Below are 11,755 nucleotides of genomic sequence, written 5' to 3'. Positions count from 1 at the left end.
ACTGTACATGTAATGCATCACACCGAAAACAGTGCAGTAGAAATTAAAAGGAAATACTTTAGTTATCCTTCTTTGTATTTATCATTATCGTTGTCATAGACGGCGATAACTGCCAATGGCTCATTGCGAAAATGTAATGCTAGTTATTACTTTGAATCTGGGGGCAGGAATAGACTAGATTTCCAAAAGCAAGAACTCACCCATGTGGGACAGTTTATGCTGAGTGAAGAATTAATCTGGACTGTTAATTTGTTATCTCAAATTTGAACACTTGGTGCTCTTATGACCATTACCTTGTCTTCGTTTCTCATAGGGAAAAAGTCATTGTCTTAGAGGCAAGTGTTGCAAAGAGTTTGCAAGTGCTGTCCATACATTGTCTTCACAGGAAGGAGAAAAAACAACAGAGGGCCTTGGCTGTCCAACACACTCTTGCTTATACTTTCCCTCCTGCGCATATCAATCTTTTCTTATTCACACTCAGGAAGATCCTACATAATGTTGGCTTACAGAGATATCAGACAAATGTACTCAAGGTAAATTGCATTTGTTTTAAAAGCAGGATACATTCCATTAGGATAATAATAATAGTTATTATTTTATACCACACAAGTGAATAGGGCTTTCCACACTTTCTGGCTATCTTGGAAGTGAACAGGAAGTACTATTCAGCCCTGAACAAAGAGAGAAAAACAATGGCTTCCTTTCTTGTTTTGGTTACCGAGGAGCAAATTTTATCGATAAATGAGGCAGCTGTTCATAATAATTTCAAAGATAGCAAGAAATTTTGGTTTTTATCTATTAGATGATCATGATTTTGAGTGCAATTTGGAATAAATACATGTAAGCATGAGTAAATTATTTCAATGGCAAACAAAATTTAATTGCATGTGCGCATAGGCAGAGTGCAATTTTTGGCCTTTGAAAAAGTTTACAAGTGCTCATTTATTCCAAATTGCATGAGAAAAATCATGCAATTAGTTAGTAATGATAAACACCTTTATTGCACTAATTTCGCTTTTCTGCAGTCTGTTTGGGATTAATTGGTGGGCTCTAGGCCAATCTACACTCTGAAATTTTTGCATGTGTATGATTACACTGACTGTATTATTTTGCTGTATTCGTAAGTTTAATCTTTCTGAACTCAATTGTTGAAGTGCAAAAAAGGACCGTACAATGCCTTCTTTAAGTGAACTATTTTCTGATGTGCATTTGTTGTTGTATTGTTAGAAATGAAGCAAATTTTCAGTCACCTGATTATTCAACTTGTGTGGTATACACTAAAACAATTATGTTGGTGAACAATGTCACTGCAATTGGTGGATATTTACCTCCACTTCGGTGAATAACAATAACTGTCAATTATTAGTTGTGAAGAGCTTTGGAGATTATAATGATTATTCAAACACCTTTATAAAGATCTCAGCGAGAATTTTTAATTATCTCCTCCCTCTCAAGACAGCAAACAAGAGACAAAACCTGTTTGGGCATCTTTAATAACAGTTCTTTTTTTCATTGAATTCTTTATTCCACACACCTACATGTACCGTAAATACGTCATGTGGTGTCTTTTTTTTGGGATCCAGATCCCCTCATTAGGGCAAGAATGCCTGACTGTTGTAGCGAGTGAGCAGGAGGTGCGTTGAAGAAATAAAACCCAAATTGTCTCTGTGCTTTTTGATTGGCCAAAGTAATTACTTTGGTTTTGGTTTTATGACACTCGATTGAAACTCGCTGTAATCCGAAAGAATCTGGTCCTTGTTTCCAACTAGCTCATTCCACAACATTGGGGACAAGGATAAATACACTACAAGGAAAAAGATCAACCGGATTTTTGCAAAAACATGGATGATCATGAAAGTAATCACATCAAAACATGTGACTGCTACTGCGACCAAAACACGCTTGGTTCAAGATGGAAGCGATGGATAACTGCGTTCAAACTGTTTGCTGATGGAAAAGTCCTGATCTTGAACAAAGAAAACGCAAACAACCAACAAAGTAAACATGCATATTGCTAGCATTAACGTACGGTATGTTCAAGATAATTATCGTCTCCGCCCTCCCAAACACAGCAGACGCGAAGGAGGGAGAGTGAGACAATTCGACAGTTTGCCACTAGACTCATGTGCAGTGAAAGATTGCAACTACGGAGAAGACACCCTTGTAGAATCAGATATATGCAAATGCTATGTTAATACTATTAATTTTGATCACTATGTAAGACTATGTGTTAGCTATGTGTTGCTCAATACTGTCCATGTATTGACCGTGCAAACATGCCATATCACATAGTTCAGGGTATGTAAAACTTATTCAGAAGCTATGCAAAAGGGACTAACCCGGTCATGGAAAGGGCCTCATCATATGAGCAACCTGGATAAATAATACGCAATACTCGCCTTAATTGGCATCCCTCAAGATCAAGTTAAAGGTATTGCGGGAGGCTGATGATAAACAGGGCTTCCGTATTCAGTAACAGGCCTTATACATGTCAAGTAGAAAAGCAGAAGTTCTTCCCACTTAACATATGTGATCGCTTTAGTGGGGAGGAGTTGTGGTGTTTTGGTTCAGCAGCCAATACACATTAAACATACTTACAATGTACTTACGCGCCATTCCAAAACATGCCATTCAAATCAACGACATGGCAAATATCTTTTACATAGCAGGTCAGCAAGCCGATTTGTGAGTTAAAGTCTGCATAGTTTTTACACAAGGCTATGTTTTCACTATTCACCAATCTCACACTATTTATTTACTATGCATTTCAAGTGAAATAGCTTTAACATAGCACGTCAGCAAGCAGTATCTGAGTAAGAGTCTACATAGTTTTTACACAAGGCTATGTTTTCACTATTCATCAATCTCACATATTTTTGAAATAGCCCAAAGAATGCAAATTTTTATATGTAAGAGGTCACTTACTTTTTACATAGTGCTATAAATTTCCCATGCAAAGATTCAAAAAGAAATACAAGCTATGTATTTACCATGTATCAATCTCAGATAATTTGCTTAATTAATGGCATATGCATGTCACCATGCTATTAGACATTTGCCAGAAAGGTCTACATAGTTTTTATTTACATAAGGCAATGTTTAAACTATTGTTCAATCTCGAATAGTTTCAAAATATCCCAGGATGAACTCCTGATAATCAAAATAATATTAATGACACATTAAAGTCAGCAAAAGAGAAACCAGTAATGAATTTATTTACATGGATAGAGCAAATCAGAACTCAGTTGAATGCTTCGGAATATTCATCCCATATCATTCGCCATGTTGAACGGGAAATGGATATACGCTGTATGTAATGTTTTAAGCACTCCTTTGGATGGATTATTGAACTTTTTTAGCACTTCAGTTTTACAAGATTGCAGCTTATTAACATTCATGATAATTTTGGGTCCATCACTGAAAGGTGTAAGCTGAGAATGTCCTTCCGTGTAACTCGTACAATCACAGAGTTGCAAATCATTAGCCAGTGTAATGTAACTCAATCTTTTTCATAAGGATTTGGCATCCAACATATGAAACATCCTGATGAAGCTTTTTTGTAATGTTCACCACAGTAGTAATAACAACAACAACAATGAAAATGATCCCAGGCTCCATAAACATCAGCAAGCTATAAAATAATGCTGCGCCAGCGGTTATTGTCAGCCGTGCATTTGTATCACGCGCATCTCCTCGTGGCTTTTCTTGTTTTGAGTTCGCCATCAAGTTGCGACCTTGTTCTACTTAGTAAAGTGTTTGTTGTTTGCTATTATCGTGTCGGCTGAGAGATACTCGCCTACAATCCCGAGTCAAATGCCAGCTCCTAGGCTCACGCCGTCTGTCGCACCCAGTCTTATGTGTTACGCTCTTCAGCTCCTACCACAGTTATCCTTCCGGGGGAATATCTTGAGCTGGACATACCTCCCAACTTAGATGCTGACTGCACCTTAGCCATAGAAGCCCGTACCGATGCACCATCCAATAACTGCTCCAAAGTTTCACAGCTCTGGCCTCAGCCCCACATTGTAGAAGCAGTGGCTAATAGAGTTCGTATACTCAACGACACTACTGAACCAAGGACAGTGCAACGCCACAAACACCTCTGCCAAGCTCGCCACACTACAACCGTGGTTCCCTCATCTTCCCCTGACGGATCGCACCCATCACCTCCCCACCCTGGCGGAAGCAACTCACCGCAGTCTGAATTCTTCTTGGATGCCATCACAGTTGACCCCGACAACATCTTACCTGACACCATCTGCTGCCAGTTCCGCCAAGTGCTCCAGACCCACGATGAAGTCTTCAATCCTACCATTGTCGGATACAATGGCAAAGCTGGTCCTGTCCAAGCTTCTGTCAACATGGGACCTGTGCAACCTCCCCAACGCAAAGGCCGCGTTCCCCAATATTCCCGTGACAAGCTGGTTGAGTTACAGCAACAATTTGATCAGTTGGAGCAATGTCAGGTCTTCCGACGTCCGAAGACATTGGAGTCACCGTTGAGTACCTCAACCCGTCATTCCTCATCAAAAAACCTTTGGGTGGATTTCGTCTTGTTACAGCCTTCACGGACGTTGCTCGTTTCAGCAAACCACAACCCTCGCTGATGCCTGATGTCGACTCTACTCTCCGCACCATCGCCCCTTGGAAGTACATCATCAAGTCTGGCCTCACCCATGCCTTTTACCAGATACCACTATCAAAGGCCACCATGAAATATTGCGGTGTGGCCACTCCGTTTTGCGGCATCAGAGTGTATACCAGGTCAGCCATCGGAATGCCTGGTTCAGAGACCGCATTAGAGGAATTAATGTGTCGCGTTCTTGGTGACTTCCTCCAAGAGGGATGCGCTGCAAAACTTGCCGACGATCTTTATTGTGGTGGTGACACCCCACAAGAGCTCCTCACTAACTGGTCTCGTATACTTGACGCCCTTACCAAGTGTAATCTACGACTGTCTGCACGTAAGACTGTCATATGCCCCAAAACAACCACTATCTTGGGTTGGATCTGGTCACAACGCTCCTTATCTGCAAGCCCCCACCGCATCACAGCACTCGCAACCTACCGCCCTCCAGAGTCTGTCAAAGGTTTATGTTCCTTTATTGGTGCCTACAAAGTCCTTAGCCATGTCCTCCCTCACTGCTCTCAACTTGTGGACCCACTCGAGTCAGCCTTGGCCAATCTGCAATCTCATGACCAGGTTAAGTGGGACGAATGCCTTCGCCAAAGATTCACCGCTGCACAAGATGCCCTTAACTCGCACAAGTCTATCGTCCTCCCTCGTGCCTCTGACCAGCTTTGGATTGTGACTGATGGCTCAGTAACCAAACGCAGTCTCGGAGCCACCTTGTACGTTACCCGCGAAGACTACCTCCACCTTGCCGGCTTCTATAGCTCTAAACTACGCAAGCATCAGGTCACATGGTTACCATGTGAGGTCGAAGCCTTGTCTGTTGCCGCTGCTGTAAAGCACTTTAGCCCCTTCATCATTCAATCCAAGCACCATGCTTGCATCTTGACTGACAGCCAGCCCTGTGTCCAGGCCTTGAACAAACTTTGCCGAGGTGAATTTTCCGCCAGTCCACGGGTTACCTCCTTCTTGACCACAGTCAGTAGATACCAAGTTAGCCTCCAACATCTTGCCGGCACCGCCAATTGACCCTCCGACTTTGCCAGTCGTAATGCTTCAGACTGTAACGAACCCCAGTGTCAAATTTGCTCTTTCATTCATGAAACAGAAACTTTAGTCGTCCGTGGTATCTCCACTCAAGAAGTGCTGGAGAACACCAAGCGCCTACCCTTCACTGGCAGACCCGCATGGTTCAGTGTTCAACATGAGTGCCCTGATCTACGGCGTGTCTATGCTCACTTGAAACAGGGCACCCGCCCTTCCAAGAAACTGACCAACATCAGAGACGTAAAGCGCTATCTTAACGTCACTTCCATTTCCAAGGACGGCCTACTCCTCGTCCAGCGTCAACAACCACTCTCTCGCCCTATTGAGTTGATCGTGGTACCTCGTTCTGTATTTGACGGCCTGCTTACTGCTATTCACATCAAGCTTGACCACCCTTCTAAGAACCAACTCCAAATGGTGATGCAGCGTCACTTCTTCGCCCTGGATATGAGTGCTGCTATCACTCGAGTATCAGACTCTTGCCACACTTGTGCCTCACTCAAGAAGTTCCCTCCCTCCCTTGCCAGCCAATTATCAGAAGATCCACCTGAAGTCGTAGGCGTGTCATTTGCCGCCGATATCATTAGAGGCAGTCGTCATTTCATCCTCCTTTTGAGAGAATGTACCACCTCCTACACTGCATCATGCCTTGTACCCGACGAAAGGAGCAGCACACTTTGTGATGCCCTCGCCCGATTAGTAGTGGCTCTACACCCCCTAGATGGACCTCAAGCTGTCATTCGCGTCAACCCTGCACCGGGATTTGTCTCACTGAAAACCGCACATGCTTTACAGCATCTTGTCATCTCAGTCGAAGTTGGTCGCATCAAAAACTCCAACAAAAATCCTGTTGCCGAACGAGCTGTGCTGGAACTAGAAGAAGAGCTGTTACGTCAGGAGCCTGGAGGAGGCCCTGTTACCGAACTCGGCCTTGCTATTGCCACTGCCCGCCTGAACTCGTGACTCCGCAGCCAAGGCCTGTCCTCACGGGAGCTTTGGACACAGCGCAACCAGTTCACCAACGAGCAGATACCCGTCAATGACCTACACCACATTGTAGCCAAGCACCAAGCTTGCCAAACCAATCATCCTTTCAGCGAAGTGGCCAAAGGTGGCTACCGCCCACAAGCTCCTGTTCCCCCCTTGCAGGTTGGAGACCTGGTGTATGTGAAGTCTGACCGAGATAAGTCTCGCGCCCGTGATCGCTATATCATTGTTAGCATCGACGGCGAATGGTGTTTCATTAAGAAGTTCTCTGGCTCATAACTCAGGGCTACATCTTACAAGGTGAAGCTAGCCGAGTGCTACACTGTACCACATACCCTCCCACCACCATCGTACCAGCCTGTCGTCCTTACACTTGATGAAGACGAATGTGTGGAGATTCCTGAGCAGCCCCTGCCTTGTCAAGAGCCCTCTGCCCCACCAGACCTGTTACGTCCGCCCGACCCAGATCCTCCAGACTCCTCCCGGACCAAGCCAAACAGCAGGACGACTCGACCCCCCTTGAAACTGATCATGTTCTTGTTTCAAGTTCATGTGAACCAAGACCCAACGGGCACGCCGGCCCCCAGCATACTTACAGGAGTACATTCTCAACTAGTGTTGTTGGCTCACAGTTATTTCAGTATTGGCGCGTTTGACCAAGTACTATTAAGAATGGTTGCGATCTGTTACCAACTTTTCGTTACACTTCATTTACATTCATTTCCTGTTATACTTTCCCATGTTAGTTTTCTTTCCTTCAAGAAGAAGAAGAAGAAGAAGAAGAAGTTGCGCCAGCGGTTATTGTCAGCCGCGCATGTGTATCACGCGCGTCCCCTCGTGGCTTTTCTTGTTTTGAGTTCGCCATCGAGTTGCGACCTTGTTGTACTTAGTAAAGTGTTTGTTGTTCGCTATTATCGTGTCGGGTGTCTTTATTACTGGCGCTGCTTGGCACATCATTCTTACCTTGGTAATAAAGTTCAATTATGGCAAGGGAAAGTGGTCTAAGGAATGTTGGAAAATTAGGTTTCCCTTTCCCAAACCACAAACCAGCAAATACATGATTACTCCGTCTGAATCTATGTATGGTCAGTGTATGAATTTGTAAGTAGTTATCTAAATCCACTGGTCTCACTTGCACTTCAATAATGATAATACGAGAACTCAAAATTGCATTCGAAGGGTAGGGAAACTTTAGGGAGCGATTGCAGAACAGTAGAGTACCACAAATGAAACAAGATGAATGGGGCAATGATCCCATTCTATCATTAAAAACCCATCAGGCACACAAGAGTATAAAAAGTGGCAGTAACTATGACAACAAACAAAAGCAAAATGTCTTCGAAGAGATTCAGAAACGTTTTACATGATAAATGTTATGTGTGTGCCAAAACGGGAAAACTTTTTGGGAATTAAAAAACATTTACTTACTTGTGGTGGCCTTTGCACAAAAAAGGTGCATACAGAAAACAAAACACAGAACAGTGGCCAAAAATATAACAATTGGAATTACAGACTAGAACAAAAGTCAAAGCCATCATGGCCATGATGATTTTGTGGGTTAATTGCAAACAAGGGGAGACAGATATTGTCAATGCTAAAGTAAGTCATCACATGCACATACCTTTGAAGTAGTGGGATCTCATTGATGACAAGGTAAACTGGCCAAACTCCCTAACCATTTGACCTTATCGTATAGTATAATAATATAGTGCGCCCTTAGTAATTCAGTCTCTGACTGCAAAAAAGGGCGATTAGCTGGTCCGATATTATAATTACACACTGTCAGGCAACACTTTCTCCTCAGTTATTTTAAGACCCTGAGTGTTGAGTCCGGCCGAGTCGAACTCACGACCTCCCGCTGCCCACATCCTTGCTTTGACTTCTTCCATTCTGTGTAGCTTCAGATAGCTCTAAATACCCTTAACATGGAGCACTTATAAAAGAGGGGGGTTGGGGGGAATTAGCACACTGTCGGCTTCCTGGAGAATACCCTCTAGAGGTTAAGGAACTTCCAACGTTAAATAAGGTGTACCTTTAGCTTTCTTCGCCCCTTAACCTATCAAAGTTTTGGGATCTTCTGCTGGTCTTACCCAAAAACGTTTGTCTTCTTATACTTTTGTTTTTGTGGTACCTTTTTTTTCAGAGAGCCTTGTGTGAGTTTCTTGCTCATCTTTACATGTGCATGCCAGCCAGTTCATGTCGCTCAGTCCCCTTAACACAGAACTACATAACTGAAGACATTAATCAGTGGCTTGGTTGACTTCATCGGCAATCAGCAACACCAACAGGTTGATATAAATTATTCAAGTTACACAGAGTCCTCTTTTAGGCAAAGAAGCTGTCCTGATCAGATATGTCCAGAAATGCACGTAATTAGGTGCATGACGATTTTGATTCTCACATAGTTCTGTTGCGGTTGGACAAAGAGGACAGTTCTTTACCTTTAGCCATTTTTTTTTAGTTCTTAGTGAGATGTTTGTGTGAGGCTGTTTTGATGGAGAGGGCCAGCAAGAAACTTCAGTAACATTGAAGGTAAGGTCTCACAAAATCTTAATGTCAGCAGAAAGACACATTTTTCATCACTGCCACAGGTTTGTGTAATAATAATACAGGATGTATGGTCGAGCCGCCTTCCTGTTATGTCACTGAATGTGTTATACATGTACTTTACATGTACCATGCACAGTTATTAAGACACCCGAAAAAACCAGCAAAGAATAGAATGTCAAGGATCTTGTACTAGTCTCACAAGCGTTTAAAAATTTGTGCAATTTTGTGCTGAGCCCACTCTTGACCACTTACATTATAGTGGAAATGCACCAAGTTACTGTGTAGTTTTAACTGTCTTATGTGTTATAATGGTAATTGACAACTATTCACCTCAGTGGTGTTGCTAGTGGTGGATATTTACAGTACATCACCGGGTTAGTTATACTAAAACAGTGAGAAAATATATAACTCATTTAGTCCTGCAACGATTACAATTTGGACACAAATCCCCTGCCAGTTGCTTGGATATTATGATGTACTGCCCAAGAAGTGTCACCGTTTGGGCTTTCCGATCCTGTCACTGTCGAAATTAAACCCTTGGAAAGGAAAAGCTACATGTACCTTCTCAGAATATCATATTGCACTCAAGAGACTTCAGGACGACAAATCGTTTAGCAATGACAACATATTTGGAGAGAAGTCGATGCCTGCTCTGTGTGTGGGTAGCTTGGTGTGTGGCCAAAGAGAAAACTGACACCTTGGAAAAATTTAGTGATCAAGACTGGACTGGATATTTTACCTTCCCTAACACCCAGATTGTTATGACTAACGACCCCCACAATGGATCAACAAGCAGATGAAATCTCTTATTAAACTGCGTCAAATTGGTTAGGATTCCTTTCACAGTTTGCGTAATCGTGTAAATCGTCTGGGCAGGTCGTGATCAAGTCTTGTCATATCAAAGATTGGTTTTTGAGGAGAGGGGAAAATTGGAGTACGCAGAGAAAAAGCTATCAGAGTAGAGAAGAAAACCAACAAACTCAACCCCCTGCAGTACAACAGTCTGGGTTTCGAACCTGCACTAGCCTGCTCCCTATATGTGTTGCTGGCCATTGACTTTGTGAATGTTTTCATGTCTTCAAACTCTCGTTTTTCTTTTTTATAATTGTGCTTTTAGTGAAGAATGAGAAATCAGAAACGTTATACATTTTGCTTACAACAATTTGTGATTGCCAACTTTACACTCTTATGCAATGCAATCTGGCACTGTAATCAGAGAAGATATCAGGTAAAAGAACTTCAGTTGGACAGAATACTTGTGCGTTTCATTCTTGGGTAAAATACATTCAGCAACATGACGTGGTGTCAGAAGTTGGTAACTAAGCCAGTCCCCTCCAATTACAGTGCCTTCATCGAAAGAGCGATCATTGAAACTGCATACTCCAACACATTTTCCCCAGAATGTCAACAGACGAAAACAGCAGGGTTAGCTTAGCGATGTCACAGGAGCTGCAGCTATTCACCAAATCTTTCAACTTGAGGAGTGGCCTTGTTGGATAAAGCGATTCGAGTGTTATTACTTTGTTTCAGCTTGCAGAGCCAGGACGGAGCCCTAGCCTTCTCCATGCCTTATTGGCAACGTCAAAGATATTTGGGCAAGCGTTTACCTTTGCTTAAGAAACAGATGCGACAGGGGTGACATTGTGAAAGGAAAATTTGACCATCATTTTATAGCACAGAAAAACGTCAATCAATCAAAATGAACCTTGTGCAAGATCAATATGTAACTGAGGAAAATTTATTAACAGATCTTCTTGTTGTTGGGCTGAGCTCCTGTGAATATGGATCATTGAACGATGAAATGATCCATGTTCCGCTTGGTTGTTGGTATCATGAATGACAAACTCGGTGAAAAACTACAGATGAATGCAGGTTTAAGGCTATAAAATGCATTTCAGCAAGTCAGACAAAGTGTAACCATTATTAAACATCGAGAGTAATATGATCCAACCAGGTGCAAGCAAGGGTGAAAGGTCCCAGTCAGTGACCAAGGGAAACCACGAAGGAAAGCAACACTCAATCAGCTGGAACAAAGCAGCAACCTTAGTGAAGATGGAAACAAGAGGAATAAGCTGCATAATGTTGTAAGCGAGCGGCTGTCTTTGCTGGTTAAAGATTGAGGTCAGAGGTGCAGAGGTTCGAGTTCATGATCTGTCACAAGTGTGAATAATGGCCAAACAGGTAAAGGTGAAATTTCTTTACCCCCAGGCGCAGATCCAGGATTTGAAATGGCAGGTGAATTTTTGTAATAATGTAATAGAACCAAAAGCCTGGTTGAGGTGTTTGAGGGATAAGAAAAAAAAAAAGAAAGAAGGGGGCTCAGAAAAAAGGGGGGTGAATTTCACCCATTTCACCTCCCCTGGATCCTACGCCCTGGCCCCCAGGCCACAGCGGCAATGTCTAGGGCTTCCTTTTCGATCTGGGAGTCATAATTCCTTTCTGCTTTGGTTAGGGTGTGTGAGCCAACGCTATGGGTCTTTCAGAATGAGGCCCTCATCCATGATTTGTGACAAAGACTGGCCGCCAATCCCGACAGGG

General features: G+C 42.9%; 1 protein-coding gene across 1 annotated transcript in view; it reads left to right on the top strand.

Moving 5' to 3' along the window:
- Positions 1–8,860: 8,860 nt before the first annotated feature.
- Positions 8,861–11,755, top strand: part of LOC138003486 (serine/threonine-protein kinase ATR-like) — a 118,266-nt gene continuing 115,371 nt past the window's right edge. Inside the window, exon 1 of the mRNA XM_068849583.1 lies at positions 8,861–8,955. The gene's annotated coding sequence lies outside the window, so the exon portion shown is untranslated. The remainder of the gene's footprint in view (positions 8,956–11,755) is intronic.

Source organism: Montipora foliosa, chromosome 5 (assembly GCF_036669935.1).
Source record: "Montipora foliosa isolate CH-2021 chromosome 5, ASM3666993v2, whole genome shotgun sequence".
Taxonomy (NCBI): Eukaryota; Metazoa; Cnidaria; class Anthozoa; order Scleractinia; family Acroporidae; genus Montipora; species Montipora foliosa.
The sequence above is the reverse complement of the archived record's forward strand: the minus strand, read 5'-3'. Positions and strand labels throughout refer to the sequence as shown.